The sequence below is a fragment of the Dipodomys merriami genome, unplaced genomic scaffold (assembly GCF_024711535.1).
Source record: "Dipodomys merriami isolate MVZ:Mamm:240054 unplaced genomic scaffold, mDipMer1.0.p SCAF_196, whole genome shotgun sequence".
Taxonomy (NCBI): Eukaryota; Metazoa; Chordata; class Mammalia; order Rodentia; family Heteromyidae; genus Dipodomys; species Dipodomys merriami.
The window spans coordinates 1,169,777-1,187,271 of NW_027203337.1; positions in this window are offsets into that span (position 1 = coordinate 1,169,777).

Sequence of the window (17,495 nt, forward strand, 5' to 3'; positions counted from 1 at the left end):
TCACCATCCAGCCGTCTCTTCCCAGAGAGGTCGTTCTGTGAGGCTAGATGAACTCTTAGGGGTTTGTTCATCCATGAGGACTGCTGAGCTCCAGGTCACAGCACTGATCTCTAGGTGCATAGGTCCTTGCTGGATTTGGAGTAACGCCATCTTGTAGCAATCCGTTACTTAGCTGTTGGACCAGGTGAACTGCAGCACACAAGACCTCCTTCCCTTGGCTGGATCCTGGGTGACAGCAAGCAGGGTGCAAGCTGGCCATCCCGTATTTCACCTGCAGCTACTCTGCGGACTTGACACTAGGTGGTGCTCTGACCTAGATTTCTGTTAAAGACAGAGTCACAGGAGAATTTCGGGGTGGTGGTATATGGCTGTCTCTCTTCCAGGGTCCTGGAAATGACTCTTTGGATGGCAAAAGCCAGGGGCTCATAGCTGTGTCCTGCTCTGTAAGTAACCCCTACTAAGACGTCCAGTCTGCCCCTTTCTACCCAGCTCACAGGCCCCCAGCTCTGTGCAGAGCTTCCCAGGAAGTTCACACCACAGTCTGCCTTTCCACTGGCAATGCATGCAGGGCCTCGGGTTTAACTGGATGGCCTTCCACATGGCTCTGTCCCGGGGCATCCTGGAGATCTACTGAAGGTCACAGACACCTGCCCAAGCTCAGGGCTACTCTCTGGCTTGCCAGGCTCCCTGCGAGAGAGGCTGGCTGCCTCAGACCAGGCAGGCCCCAGGTTGTGGCCATGGCAGGGGGAAGGAACCTGCCACAGGGCAAAGGCCTGTGCTTCCTTCTTCACTGATGCCCCCAGCACCTGGGTTGGCCATTGCCTCAGGACCAGCCCCATTTCCTCGAGTGTTGTCCTGTCCCCTTTCTTCACCTTTTGGTGGCACAAAACGATTCTTCTCATCACCAGCATCACCAGTGAGGGACATGTGAACTAAGTCCAGTCAATCACAGCACTCAAGCCCCTCTCAAGAGTGATTGGGGTGATGAACATTGATGCAAAACTTCTCAACAAAATTTTGGCCAATCTACTGCAACAATTCATCCAAAAAATCATAAACCACAATCAAACAGGATTCATTTCAGGGATGCAAAGCTGGTTCAATATACGCAAATCCATTAATATTATTCATCACATCAACAGGAGCAAGGATAAGAACCACATGGTTATCTCAATAGATGCAGAAAAAGCATTTGACAAGATCCAACACCACATTATGATGAAGGTTTTGGAAAAATTAGGAATCCATGGAACATTCCTCAATAAAATAAAGGCTGTATATGACAAACCTACATCCATCATTATACTTAATGATGAAAAATTAAAACCATTTCCTCTTAACTCAGGAACAAGAAAAGGATGTCCACTCTCTCCAATTCTCTTCAATCTAGTATTAGAATGCCTAGCTACAGCAATAAGACAAGATGCAGACATGAAGGGGATCCAAATATGGAAAGAAGATATAAAACTCTCCCTCTTTGCAGATGACATGATCTTGTATTTAAAGAATCCCATAGACTCCACTCCCAAATTACTCAAGCTGATTCAAAATTTTGGCAAAGTAGTAGGGTATAAAATTGACTCCTAAAAATCAATGGCTTTTCTGTATGCCAATAATGAGAAAAGTTTGGCTGAAATTAGGAAAGCAACTCCAATTGTAATAGCCCCACAAAAAAATAAAATACCTAGGAATTAACTTAACCAAAGAAGTGAAGGACCTCTATGATGAAAACTTTGAAATCTTGGAAAAGGAAATTAAAACAGAACTTAGAAAACGGCAAAACCTCCCACGCTCCTGGATTGGAAAGATTAACATCGTGAAAATGGCAATACTTCCCAAGGCTATCTACAAATAATTTTTATGTGATAGCTATCAAAATTCCAACCTCATTCTTCAAGGAAATAGAAGAGGCAATCCAAAAATTAATATGGAACAATAAAAGATCCCGAATAGCAAAAAAAAGCTCCTCAACCGAAAGATCACTGCTGGAGGAATAACAATACCAAATTTCAAACTCTACTATAAAGCCATAGTAATCAAAACAGCTTGTTATTGACGTAAAAACAGACCTCAGGATCAATGGAATAGAATTGAAAACCCAGAAATGAACCTACAGACCTATAGCCATCTAATCTTCGATAAGGAAGCTAAAACAATAGAATGGAAGAAAGACAGACTCTCCAGTAAATGGTGCTGGCAAAATTGGTTAACTACTTGAAGAAAACTAAAGCTAGATCCTTATATATCACCATGCAACAAAATCAACTCCAAATGGATCAAAGACCTTGAAGTCAAAGTAGACACTCTGAAAACATTACAGGATGGAATAGGAGAAACCCTAGGTCTCCTTGGCTCAGTTCGAAATTTTCTGAATAGAGACCCGGAAACACAACAAATCAAAGAAAGGTTGGAGAAATGGGATTGCATGAAGTTGCACAGCTTCTGCATGGCAAAGGACATAGCTAGCAAGATCAATAGAAAGCCCATGGATTGGGAGAAAATCTTCACTAGCCATACAATGGACAAGGGTCTCATATCTAAAATATACTTGGAACTCAAAAAATTAAATCCCCCAACAACAAATCCTCAAAGAAACAACTGCCCAATAAGTAAATGGGCTAAAGACTTAAAGAGGAACTTCTCTGAAGAAGAAAGAAGCATGGTCAATAGACACATGAAGAAATGTTCAAAATCCCTAGCCATAAAAGAAATGCAAATCAAAACAAAATTGAGATGCCACCTCACTCCAGTTAGAATCGCAAAAATCAAGAACTCTAACAACAACAGATGCTGGAGGGGATGTGGACAGAAGGGAACCTTACTTCATTGTTGGTTGTAATGTAAACTTGTTCAACCTCTTTGGAAAGCAGTATGGAGGTTCCTCAAAAGACTTCACATAGAACTCCCCTATGACCCAGCAATCCCACATTTGTGCATTTACCCAAATGTTTACAAACAAGACCACACTAAAGCTACCAGCACAACTATGTTTATTGCAGCATTATTTACCATAGCTAAGATATGGAACCAACCCAGATGACCCTCAGTAGATGAATGGATTAAGAAAATGTGATACATATACCCAGTGGAATTCTATGCCTCCATCAGAATGAATGACATTGCCCCATTTGTTAGGAAATGGAAAAACATGGAAAAAATTTTATTAAGTGAAGTAAGCCAGGCCCAAAGAAACATAGGTCCCATGGTTTCCCTTATTTGCAATATCTAGTATATGTATGAGTAAAGCGGAAAAGATCAGATAATGTGATGTTAGGAAAATGAACCCTTAGATATGTATTTTAATGTTTTTTTCTTTCATGCATGTGTTTCTAACGCATTTATAATATTATCTCTTTGTTGCTTTGTATGTCCCTCCTCCACAGTATAACCCCTGCTTTCACTATATTTGATGTCAGTATAACTTGTCGAGGAGATGAGGAAAAACAAGTCGTTTAAGGATACAGGTGGACCTGTTGCAACAATGAGAAATACAAGTTGTCATGTGGGAAACGAGCATTACAATGTTGGTGGGGGGGAGGCGGGGAGGATTGGGTCGGAGGGTGGGGGGAGAGCCTCGGAAGGGATCTGAAGGGTAAACAAAGGAGGAGGCTGCAATGCTTGATAAGAAATGTACGCATCATCTTGCCCATGTAATTGTAACCCCTCTGTACAGTGTGTTCCCAAAAATAAATAAATAAATAAATAAATAAATAAATAAATAATAAAAATAAAAAAAGAAGTTACAGTAAAGGAAAAAAAATAGGGATACAGGTGGACCTATTGCAACAATGAGATGCACAAGACCTTATGTTGAAAACGAATTTTACTACTTTTGTGGGGGGTTGTGGGGGGTTGTGGGGGGCGGGGAGGATTGCTTGGGGAGGCGGGGGGGGGGGGAGGATGGGAAGGGATGAGAAGAGGAAACAATGTAGGAGGCTACAATGCTTGATAAGAAATGTACTCATTATCTTGCCCATGTAATTTTAACTCCTCTGTACAGTATTTTCACAATAAAAAACTATTTTTAATGAAAAAAAGAGTGATTGGGGGCTGGGAAGTTGGCTCAGTGGTAGAGTACTTGCCTAGCCTGCATGAGGACCTGGGTTCCATTCCTCAGCACCACATAAACAACAAAAAAGAGTGATTGGTGCAGGAGGTGAGTGTGTGCCAATAAAAATGCCTCTGCAGACCCAAGGTGGGCCAATGGGAATACCTCTTGCTTACCCATGGAGGGCCAATGGGCATTTCTCCTGCAGACCCAAGGAGGACCAATGGGAATGTCTCCTACAGACAGACCCAAGGAGGGCCAGTGGAAATGCCTCTGCAGACTCTGAAGCTCTTGCAAAGGCAGTCTGGGATTCCAAACTGGTTGGTCCATGCTTGCCATGAGTATGACCAGAGGCAGTTGGTGTCATGGCTGAGGTTTGAAAGTGGAAACTGAATCCCAAGTGAGGAGAGTGGGTCTGTGGTGTGGATAAATGCTGCTACCATGGAACAGAGTGGGTCAGGTATGGCAGGAGGGCTCCTGAGGCTGAGGTTCACCTCCATCCTGCTCTCTGATCTGGCATCGTCTGCCATGTCCTGGTGCAGCAAGTTTGCCCTTGACCTTGAATGCTAGAGAAAGAAACTTCCATGTCTTGTAAACCACCCCACCTCAAGTACCCTATCATCATGGTAGCTTGAACCACAGGAGACAGTCCCCAGACATCTGTAAGTGCAGTGTAGATAATGTGAACTTAGAGCTGTAAAAAACCGTGGGAGTATCTCTGTCCAGGAGAGACTGGAGGAGAGGCAGGAAGACTGCTTTGTTTTCTGCAAAGCTCAGGCTGGATTTTGAGGGGCCATCACTCCTCTGCAAGGGTTGTCTGTGGAGCCGTGGAACCTTCCAGCAGGGCTGGTGACAGTGGCCTTTAGATCCCTCCTCAGTTGAGGTCCTCAGGTGCCTGGGGGATGGGCCCCAGCCGCTCGGCTTACTAGGAAATCTCAGCCTGCACTGTTGTCATTCAGGCCTCAAATCCTTATTTATATTGCTGGGAAGGTAATTTATACACTCATGTAAATTCCTTTTTACTGCTGAGTTTTGAGTAACAGGTGTGTAATTATTTCCAGCTCACCTGTCAAGAAAATTCTAAACTGAGGGCTGTTAAGAACTTAATATTCTTCAGGGTTGCCAGGGATGGTATTTTTCCTGGATCAAATTCATCCCCTCTGTTGCTGACATTATTAGGTTACAGATTTTGCTTCAGGGGGCTGGGAAGTTTAGCCGTGTGTGTGTGTGTGTGTGTGTGTGTGTGTGTGTGTGTGTGTGTGTGTGTGTGTGTGTGTGTGTGTGTGTGTGTGTGTGTGTGTGTGTGTGAGGAGAATAGCCAAGGCTGGCCCTGGCCCTGTGTGTGTTGCTATTTTTATTTTTGCAGCCTGGTCTCTTCTTTATTGAGTCATGGATGTTCCTTGCAGACCTACTATGAGCACAGCTCCACCAGGATTGCATGACATGCACAATGGAGACAAATTACTTATCCAAGTACAGCAGCTAATGAACCTTAGGGGAGATTAGTTGTGGGCGGGGAGGGGATAGAATGGGTCCTGAGGCTTGAACTCAGGGCCTGGGCACTGTCCCTGCAGCTCCTAGCCTGGCTGATCCTGGCTGATGCCTTCACCTTGGGCTTCAGGGTTCTCAGCCGGTAGTTGAGATGATATGGGCCCGGACAGTTGGCATCCGGCCCTGCCCCGCTTCCCAGCAGCAGTGGGGCATGGAGCGTGGACTCTTGCCAGGGCAGCCCAGGTAGCTTCCAGACACCAGCTCTGCAGTGGGCTGGGCATGTGCCACACCAGCCAGGTGTCACTTGGGGAGGCTGGGCCAGGCCTGAATCCCAGTCCTGAAAAGGCCCAGGGCTGACAGCCTGGCCAGCACCCCCACACCATGGGCAGGCAGTGGAACCTGTAAGAGGCACGGCCTAGAGGCGGAAGTGATGGCATTGGGAAAGTGACCTAGAGACACCGTGCATTTGGGGCATGGCCTAGAGGGAGGAAGTAAGAGCATTGGGGTCTAGAGAAGAAAGTAAGGTCATGGGGGTGTGGCCTAGAGAAGAAAGGCTAATGGGGGCGTGGTCCACAACGAGGAAGTGAGGTCATTGGAGCGTGGCAGGGCAGGGGCTGTTAGGAGCCTGGCCCTGCTCTTCCTCTGCATGTCTCCAGCGAGGTGAAGCAATTTTGCCCCACCTGGTGATCTCCACCGCGGTGTTCTACCCCTCCACAACCCAAAGCAACAAGGCCAAGTGAGCAAGAACAAGAAGAAACCCTTCATCATGTAGGCCAATTACCTCAGGTGTTATGTTACAGATGGGAGGCTGAGGAGCACCTGGGATAGCATTGGATCAGGGTGTGTTTTGGGATACACAAACATACATGCAACATGCAAGCACATGCAAACACATGCATCCACACACAAGCATGTACACATGCACATATGAGCATATACACATCTATATACACATGTGCACAGACACAAACACACATACAGTTCATGCACACACACATGTACACACACACATGGAGGCTTATTTCCTCCCGCCCCTACCCCTATTTCCATGTCTCCCTTCAGCTCCTTGTCGGTTGCATTATCAGGAACTGCTTGATAAAGGAACTCTTTTGGGTGATGACAAGAATTGATTTCCAATTCCCTGCAGAATGAGTCCATCATCACAGTGGCACAGGCAATTTAGCTCAGATTCCAGGACTGCCTGGGATTATACCTCACACTGACAGCATCTCTGTCAAGCCCCAGGTGGATTTTGACAGGGAGGGGAAAGAGACATTCTCAGAGGGGTTTGTGTGGGGGTGTGGCCAAAAGGACATGGCTGCTTCAGGATCCCCCTGAGGCCACTGGTAGGAAGTAGTCTCCCAGGCTGCCTTCCATGAGGCTGTGGGAAATTCAGTCTTGCTCAGCTTGATCACTCAAATGTGCAGCTGAGAGAGAAAGGATCAGTTTCCCCTGTTTAGGAAGCCCTCAGATAGTGTCCATGGAGGGTTAAAGGAGGTTTACAGGAGTTTGGGAGGCGGCCTGCATGGGCTGGACCACTGACTATAACAGGCCAGCTGATTGGTTGAGACCACATCTCAAAGATAATTGGAGTGAGGAGAGCTTGAGTGTGGCATGAGGCCCTAAGTACAACCCCAGTATGGCCCTCAAAAACATTTCAGACAAGCCCATTTAAATATATACTGTTTTTGTATTTTTCTGTGCAGTTTGTACTGAGGAATCAAACCCAGGGCTTCATGCGTGCTAGGCAAGCACCCTACCACTAAGTCACATTCCCAGCCAAGTCTCCTTATTTAACTTAAGGCAAATATCTGTACCCCAAAGATAGCTGGAGATGTGCCCAAGCTGTCTTTCACCCCATGGCCACCATGGAAGAATTGACCTTTACATGCCCCTCACCGTGTCCCTTCATTTGGAGTGGAGCTCTTGGGGTTTGGATCTGGGGTGTAAAACACTGTTTTCCAGAGGACAGCTAGACCAAACCAATCAATGGGTGGGTGGGTGGATTGGTAGTGATAGGCTTCCATCTTAGTAGCCAAGGTAGTGTGGCTGTGCCGCCTTATTTACACTGCTTATATAGATGCATGAGGGGAGATCATCACATAAGTAGATACTATGATTGTAGCACCCAACATTCAACAGTTGGTACTTCGTGTAACAACCTCCCTGCTCATGATGCAGGGGGTGAACATCTGCTTTGATCCCTCCCATCCTGCCACCTGTCCCGAGCTCTGGGGGCAGTGAGCAGTGTAAGTGTCTGTCTATGTCTCAGGAAACCCACATTCCTAACGCTACCTCCCTAGTGGCTGGAATTGCAGAATTACAAGATATGTACTTGTATACATATATACATATGTATGTATATATATGCATATACATATATGTATATGTACATGTATATATATATATATATGTGTGTGTGTGTGTGTGTGTGTGTGTGTGTGTGTGTGTGTAAGTATTTGAGCTGCAGTTTGTGGGAACAGCCAAGACCAGTTACTGGATGATGGAAGAGTTGTGCTGGGGGCAGGGCACCTATGGCACCTTCTTTGTCCTGTGGCCTTAAATTCCCAGGGGCTGAGGCCCCTACTAGGCTGTCACTTGGAGCCACTGCTGGTCTCCTTCCCATAGGGATTCTGCAGAATATTGTGCCCGTGTGTATGTGTGTAGGGATGGCATTCATGCTATGGTCTCCTGCCACTCATTTATGCTCCTCTGGAGCCTCCTTTACCAGTGTGGAGGATAGACAGCGAGAAATCTTTGAAATCAGAGGCACTTGGACTAATGGCATAATTGCTCTGTGAAACCATTTGCCAAGAAATTATAGACTATTGTTAGGTTGATCTAGCTTCTTGTTTTATCCCTGCTAAATAATGAGGCTTTGCTTGGAGTGATGGGTGGAGCAATCATACACACACACAGTTAGACAGAACAGAGGTCCCCTCTTTGCCACCTTTTTCTTTTCTACCTTCTTTAATGCAATAGCGGAGATGAAAGAGCACCCCCACCACCACCCAGCCCCAAGCCAGCAGGTGAGTGAACAGGCCCGTGGGGACCTTTGTGTTCTTACCCCTGCTAAGGGACATTTTTGGTATTAAAATGCACTTTCAAGAAACAGCAGCTGGAGAATTTGCTGAGACTGGCAGTTCCTGTAAGGATAGAAGGTCCTTGAGGCCCCGAGGTTAGAGTAATGAAACCCAGGAGTTTTCTATGTCGCTTTTTTGAGCCTCTCCCTCCCCCACCAGTGGACTTCCTTCTTCCTCTGCTCCTCCTCCTTCTATGCCCTGAGATCCTGTCCTTCATGTGCTCGCTGCTCACAGCAAGCTAATGCAGATACATAGTACAGTATTCACTTTTAAAACATGAATAATAGAGCTCCATTAGGATAAATGAGCTCTGTGGAAAACCAGAGCATGCATTTCGGTGTCTGCTTAGCGCATCCATTGTGTCCAGATGGGGTCCTCGGAGCCACTGCCCAGGGAGAAGGGGTGAGCTCTGCCCAGAAGAAACTCCATGTGCAGGGGTTGGCGATGGGAACCAGAGGCACACAGGGGGGCTGGGACTGGGGTGGAATTGGTGGTCAGAGCCCATGGCTGCAAACAGCCATCAGAGAAGATGGTCACCTGTTGGGGAATCAGAAGTGCTTTGGCTATGGCAGTGGGTTGGGACTTGGGAGAGTGTGGCCATGTTGTGACAGTGGGTATAGAGTCTGGAGCACCGTGGCCATGGCAGTGGGTGGGGATCATCCTTCACAATGACCAGCAGGGCCCTGGCTCCCCACATCCGAAGAGTGAGATGCAGCTGCTTGTCATCTGACCCCTTTTGAGACCATGAACCATCACCTGACCTCTCCTAAGACCACGAAATGTCTGTCTACTTCTGAAGACACCGCTGGCCAGCTCTGAATGCACTGGTAACCAGGCCCTGCTTCCCCTCTTCTCACTTCCTCTCCTCCCACCCTCATCCTTCCTGTTGAACCTAAAGCAAACATCTGTCTCCAAAGATGGCCGAAGAAATACAGAAGAGCTGTCGTTATCTATTAACTGTAACAGACCCCCTTCTCTGCCCTTTGCTACACATCTTTATTTGGCTCAGATGAGCAAGTGGCCCAATGGAATGTGGGGCTTCTGGTGCTGTGGCTTGGGGTCCCTGGCTCTGATTTAAGCACTGTGTGACCTTGGGAGATCCAGGGTCTACAATGACCTTCACACTTTATCCTTTCTCCTTCCTGGGAGCCAGCGCTCCACGGAGCTACTTGCTGATGATGCTAGAATGGGCCCAGCCTGTCTCATTGCTTATGGTGACCCATTCTGAGGGAAGGGGCCGGGGCTGTGCTTGATAGCACTCACTGGAAATCCTAGCACTTGCATGGCTGAGGCAGGAAGATCAAGAGTTCTAGGACAGTCTGGGCTACTTACAAAAGTCTGAAAGTCCTTCTTATGTCAGGGAGTCAGCTGAGCCTGACTCTGGTCTGAACTATACAGGATCCCTCAGGCACTGGAGCTTTCCTCCTCTTCCTGCTCCTCCTCCTCGCCTCCCATCTTCTGCTCTTTCTCCTCTTCATCTTCTTCCTCCTCCTTCTTCATTCCAATCCCGGTGCTTGAACTCAAGGCCTGGGTGCTGCCCCTTAGTTATTTATTTATTTTTTTCATTTGGTCAAGGATGATGCTCTACCACTTGAGGCACAGTTCTACTTTCAGCTTTTTGGTGGTTAATTAAAGATAAATGTCTCATGGACTTTCCTGCCTGGGCTAGCTTCAAACCATGATCCTCATATTTCAGCTTCCTGAGTAGCTGGAATTACAGGTGTGAGTCACAGATGCACTGGCTGTGATTTGACATCTTAATGGAGTTGGTGGAAAAGTACTAACTACTTTTTGTTCTGATTTCTGAGTTTGACACTTTTATTATTTACTAAAAATGATACGATTTCCTTGTCTGAGCACTTCTCCTGCTTCAGGGGGTCTATTTGCATTTGTAAAGTTTCAGAGTCCTTGTCAGTTTTCTTCCATTTGGAAATAGGTGCTAGGACCATTGTTGCCCTATGTATGTCCCACATGTAGCCTCAGCTCTGAATTATGATTCAACAGCTCCATAAGGAGTAGAAACAATTTATAATGATGAGATTTATCATGGAAATATATGGCCACAACTTGTTAATGATGAGATTTATTGCAGTAAAATTTATCTGCTCAGTGTCTTTTTTTAGTATAAGACCAGGGAGATTGCACAACTCTTAATCCCTTCTCAGGAAATCAAGCTGTCCCCTATCCTCAGTGAGGAGCCCAGGGGAGATGTCCAGGAAGAACATATATCGATCAAGACTTTCCAAGGGTACCATAAATTATTGTTATTATTATATTTTGGTGGTACTAGGATTTAAACTCAGGGCCTCGCCTGCTAGGCAGATGCTCTACTTGAGCCCTGTTCCAGTTCTTACTGCTTAGGTTAAGGATGTTTGCTTTTGAAATAGGGTCTCATGTTACCAGAGCTGGTTTGAACCTCCTGTTTGTATGATACTCCCACATGCATAGCTGCCACTAAAACCTGCTTATTGATTGAAATTGTGTGGGAGTGTGTGTGTCTGAGCTAGCTTCAAATTGTGAGCCTCCTGATCCCTGTCTTTCAAGGAGGAGCTAGATCCCACCCAGCTGTGATGTCCTTGATTGCTGAACCCATTGGTAGAGCCAGAGCCCTCACAATCCAATCACTTATCAAGGCCCCACCTCCTGACAGTTCATTCAGCTATGATGTCATTGGTGGATGAGCCCACTGGTGGAGTCAGAACCTCTATGACCCAATCACCTCTCTCTTGTCTCCAGATGGCAGCAAGCTTTCAACCCAGGAGCCTTTGGACCATATTAATGCTTCCCAGGTGAAGAAGATGACATAAAGGGATAGCAGGGATGGCTGGTTGCAGTCCTAATGGACCAGTTGATCAAATCAAGAGGACAGCAGAGATGGTGACTCAGAACTCTAAACCTAGAGAGTGAAAATACCTATCCTGGAACCATCCACTAACAGATTTTGTCTGAGTGAGAAGTTAATGTCTGCAGTGACTAGCTGCTTTTATTGGAGATAGAATCATGTATTTGGGGCTGTCAGGGAGGTGAGGAGACCTATGGAAGATGAGGCACAGAAAACATGCCACTTGCACATTGCAAAGTTTGGGCTAATGGCTCCTCTTTCTCCTCTCATTGAGAGTCAGCTGTTGGATAGTAGGCTGGGGAAGAAATATTCAGTGTCATCAAAAAGCCAGAAAATCTCCAAGCCAAAGCATTTCGATGCACTTCCAAATCTCCTCAATCAAGCTGGTTATTTTTCTTCCAATAACTATTAGCAGGTGTTTGGCTGTATCCATTAAAAGCCATTTCGTGTTCTCTTGACAAAGGAGTTTTTTATTTAGTGCTGTAAGCTCAATAATACAGCATCTCATGAGAACTATTAAAATGGGAAATGTCTGCTGGGCTGACAATTGTTCTATGGATACCTACCGAGTACTACATTGAGGACGGCCAAATGGACCAATAGCTCTTATGGAAAAGGCTTAGCAGGGGGCCCTGGCTTTGCCGCAGCTTCTGTGCTGGTCTTGGGGGATGTATTTGGAAGAGTCCTCCATAGATCCCTGGCAGTCCTCCATCTCAAGTGGGGTGGAACATGGCTTTGGCTGCCTGAGCTGCTCAAACTCATGTTTTCCAGTGTGGTGGAGAGCTGTGTAGACTAAACTCCTCTCCTTGCCTTCTCAGGCAGGCCTAGAGCAGTTTCACTCTGGACTGCAGTGCCTGGGACTCCAGAACTGCAGACCCTCTGCCCCCTTACTTCCCACCAGTCTTTCATTGACTTGGCTCTGAATCTATAGGTTTTGTCTCCTGATTCTTAATTGTCCCTAGGACTTTTCCTCCACTTCTGTCTACTGAACACCATTTTGTGTAAATCCTCTTCTCCATCCTCTTCATCACCACCTCTGCATCTCCTCCTCCTCTCCCATTGATAGGGCTTGAAAAGTCCTAGTCCTGATTGGTCAACTTGACTGGATGGAGAGACTTGGGGTAGACTGGGGAGGCTCACTTCTGCCCATGTCCATGATGTATTTTGAAATGATACAATAACATCAGGGTAATGATTGTGGATGGATTCATCAGATCATGATGTGATCAGTGAATCTGATTACGGATGGATTCAGGATTTGATTAGACCCTTGGAAGCTGGTGGAAATAATGGGGTCTGGGTGGAGGAAGTGGGTGGCTGGGAATGTCTCCTTGGGAGTTGTATCTTGCCTGGCCACTTCCTGTTACTGCTTCTCCTCACTTCCTGTCTACCAAGACATAATGTCCTCCCCCCCCCAGCTGCCATGATGTTTGGGACCCTGGTGCTGAGCAACCAGGGATGGAGCCCTCTGAAGTTGTGAGCAGGAGATACCATTCTTTCTTCAATGTGTTTATCTCAGGGATAATCACAAAGACAAGAAAAATATCAAATATCAAATATACACACTGATAACTCCCTGTGAAGAACTTACGTTTCACCATTTTTTTTGATCGGTCATGGGGCTTGAACTCTGGGCTTGGGTGCTGTCCCTGCACTCTTCAGCTCAAGGCAAGTGCTCTACCACTTAAGCCACAGCTCCACTTTTGGTTTTCTAGTGGTTTATTGGAGATAAGAGTATCACAGACTTTCCTGCCTGGGCTGGCTTTGAACCTAGATCCTCAGATCTCAGCCTCCTAAGTAACTAGGATTACAGGTGAGAGCCACCGGCACCTGGCTTGACCATTTTCATTCCACCCAGTGTAGAGTTCAGAGGCCATGATCCTCCTATCTATGCTTCCTCCATAGCTGGTATTATATCTATCCATCATCATGCTCAGCTTGTCAGTTGAAGTGTGATTTTAAGTTTTTGCCCTGGTTTGGCCTCAAACCACACTCCTTGATCTCTGCCTCCTTAGTAGTTGAGATTGTAAGTGTGAACCACTGTGCTTTTCTTTTTCTTCTTTCTTTTCCTGGTACATAGCCCAGGCTGGTCTCAAACTTACTGACTTCCTGTTTCAGCCTCTTCATCGCTGTGATTATAGGGCTGCACTTCTGTGCCTGGCTGACTGTAGTTTTCTTTGGGGTGCTTACTAGCACTTAGACAATATTAATGACGATTAATCGTGTTGTAAATAGGTGTTTAAAATAAATAAAGAAGGTGAAAACAGGGATTAGGGAAAGCTAAAGTGGGTTAGTAACTGAGGTGTTCCACGGTGAGCCCCTCCAAGATTATTTCAGCAGCAAGAAGGAAACATTTTGTCACAAACAAAATCAATCTGTAATCAGAAGACAATTTGCAATCAGCTTTGCAAGTGAAATTGCATTTTCTTATGGTCTGAGGGTGTTTGGGGAACTGCATGAGCGAGCCGATAAGTGAGTACTGGATTGGAAGGTGAGGGTGAGGGCTGGTTTCACCAGCCAGGTGTTCAGGGAAGGAGGGGGTGCTTCCCCCGTAGCGATTCTTTAGAAGGAGCCACACATGGACTCTGCTGAGAGTAGAAATGCCTGGAGCCTGGCAAGTGCACTGGTAACACGCTCTGCAGGATGTGTATGTCTCCTCAAAATTCACTCCACCTCCTGCCCCACTGCCTTGGTGATTCTGTGTATTTAAATTGTTGTGGGAGCCCTGGGGTTTGAACTCAGGGGCTCATGCGTGCTATGTAGGTGCTCTGCCACTTGAGTCAAAACCCTGGTTCTGTTTGCTTTCTTATTTTTAACTGTATTTCATGGCCTTGCTCTTTCCTTTCTGAACTGTGATCCTCCTGTTTATACTTTCTGTGTAGCTGGAATGACAGACAGGAGCCTCCATGTCTGGCTTATTGACTGAGATAGGGGGATCTCATGAGATTTTTTGGCTTCCATCAAACTGTGATCCTCCTACACTAGCCCCCAAAGCAGCTGGTATTACAAGTGTGAGCTCCCATTCCAGCTGGGTATAACTCTGTATGGGCAGTAACAAATGCTTCCCATGTTTCCCACTTAGGTTTATCTTGAAACCAAAATGAGGGTGACATGGGGTTTGGGCAGGTGACCAGCCAGTCACACAATTACACACATTCTCTAAAGAAACCACAGATTGCCAAGTTACCAATTACTTAAAAAACAAAATCAAAAACCTCCTGACCATAAAGACTGAATTCAGAAAGGACTTAGTGTATTTCAAGCAGTGGCTTAAAAAAATCTAGCAATAAAATGGAACACAAATCAAAAAGAGGATGACAGGCTCCCATCTTCCCTCTTGTGATGTGCAGAATGTGGGTACTAAAGCCTCGGAAGCTTCCAGAGCTAGTTTTCAGGGACAGCTCTGCTTTGGCCAGCTGGCTCTTTTCATGCATTATGCAGTGTTTTCCCTTTCCCCATTCTTGTCTTAAATACTTATGAAACTTGTTTAGACTGCGCTGATCCAAGAAATAAAATAGAATTATCTGAGCAGAGGTAATGCAAGGGGCCAGCACCGTGATTTAGGAAGCCAACTTGGAGTTGTGTGTTAGAAAATGAGGGAATTAATTTGCTGAGTTCCTGGTGATGCACTGCTGTGGCCCTCACAGTATTCTGCAAGTAAACAGGACAGGGTTTCATGCTCATCCTCCTCGTGCCTGCTTGGGGCTCAGATTTTGTTGGATGGAACTGGGTTCAAGGTTATTCGTGACTGGTTATGAATGGGCTCTGGCTAATTTGTTTCTTTCACTCATGGGTACGGCTGCTTTGACAGTCCTGAGTTTATCTTCAAATCAGTAAATGTGGACTTCTTCCAGAACATTCTCAAGATTCCTACCTTGGATATGGACTTCTTCTAGAACTTTCTGACAATTCCATCCTTGGGAGTCGATTTTGGTATCTGTTGTCTATGACAGTTTCTCACCTCTTTCAGAATGAGTGGAGGGAAAAGTTTGGAGGGTCACAACATGGAGGGGATTAAGGAGATGGAGATGTGGATTAATGACAGTTTGGTAATTACTCATCCCGTGTGTGTATTGGCTTATGTACAGTACCCCACACATAAGTACAAATATTGTATGTTCACTAAGAAGAAAAAAAGCAGTCAGGTGCAATGATACATGCCTGCAATCCCAGTACTTGGGAGAAAAGGTGGGAGGATTTTCAATTTGATTAAGGGAAGTTCAAGTAGTAGAGGCTAACTTTGAGCAGAAGAGCTTAGGCACAGAACCTAGGCCCAGAAATTCTAACCCATGACCGACAAATGGTTAGCACTCTACTACTTGATCCACAGCATCACTTCCGGTTTTCTCACCAGAAAATTGGAGATAAGAGTCTCACAGACTTTCTTACTCAGGCTGGCTTTGAACCATGATAATCAGATCTCAGCCTCCTCAGTAGCTAGGCTTACAGGCATGAGCCACTAGCACCTGGCTGCACATGTGTTTTGAACCCCTAAACCAGAGCTCAGCCTCTGTCCTCCTGGTTCCGTGGAGTCTCATGGACTTTCCTGCCCAGGCTGGCTTTGGGCCATGATACTGAGATCTCAGCCTCTTGAGTAGCTGGAGTTACAGGTGTGAGCCACTGATGCCCAGCTAGTCTGGGGGGGTGTTGTATTCCTGGTTCAGGAGGTTAAGAGGACCTCCCCCTATGGCCTCCCATGACCCAGGCACCCCAGGGTTCCTTTGTGTCTGCTTCCCTTCTGCCTGGGTGGAAGGTGAGCAGCTTTTCTCTGCCAAGACTGGAATGTGATGATCTTGGGCCTGGCGGGCTCTGCCATGGCTGCAGACACTGCTCAGCCCCGGACTATGGCCATGGACACTGCAGTAGACAGCACCACAGCATGCAAATGCAGATAACAAGGCCTTACCTGTGAGGGTGGGCAGAGCACCGCACTGACAGGCTGAGTCCAGATGCCCGGCTCTGCCATGTCTGTCCCTGGGACTACATGGTCCGTTCTTGTCCTGGTCCCTAGACAAGAAGAGACATGCTGATGGGGAGCCATTCAGCCAGGCAGTGGATGGTGGTTGTTTGAGTGTGGATGCTGAGGACACAGGCAGTGACCAGAATTTGACTAAACTCCGAGATCATGGACAGAGGGGATGGTGATCAACCCTCCTCCCTCAGCGTGGGAGAGGGGCCTGTGGGAACTCTCTAAGGGAATGGGGCCAAGTGAGCTGACTCTCAGCTATGGTCTGGGTCTAGAAGATTCTCCAAAGGCTCACACATAGAAAGATTGGTCCTCAGTATGAGAGCAATATCTAGTATAGGTATGAGTCAAGCGGAAAAGGTCAGATAATGTGATGTTAGGAAAATGAACCCTTAAATATGTATTTTAATGTTTTCGTTTCTTTCATGCATGTGTTTTTAACGCATTTATAAGATTGTTTCTTTGTTGCTTTGTATGTCCCTCCCCCACAGTGTAACCCCCGCTTTCACTATATTTGATGTCAGTATAACATGTGGAGGAGATGGGGACAAACAAGTCGTTTAAGGATTCAGGTGGACCTGTTGCAACAATGAGAAGTACAAAATGTCATGTCAAAACCAGCTTTACAATGTCGATGTGGGGGGGGTATAATTGGGTGGGGGGAGGGGGGAGGCTTGGAAGGTAGGTGAAGGGTAAACAAAGGAGGAGGCCGCAATGCTTGGTAAGAAATGTATGCATTATCCTGCCCATGTAATTGTAGCCCCTCTGTACAGTATGTTCTCAAATAAAAGAAAATAAAATTAAAAAAAAAGAACATGATTTAATATTTAAGCATCTCCAGGAGGAGTGGGGTTTGGACTCTCTCTCTCTCTCTCTCTCTCTCTCTCTCTCTCTCTCTCTCTCTCTCTCTCTCTCTCTCTCTCTCTCTCTCTGTCTCTCTGTCTCTCTCTCTCTGTCTCTCTGTCTCTCTCTCTGTCTCTCTCTCTCCTCTCTCTCTCTCTCTCTCTCTCTCTCTCTCTCTCTCTCTCTCTCTCTCTCTCTCTCTCTCTCTCTCTCTCTCCCTCC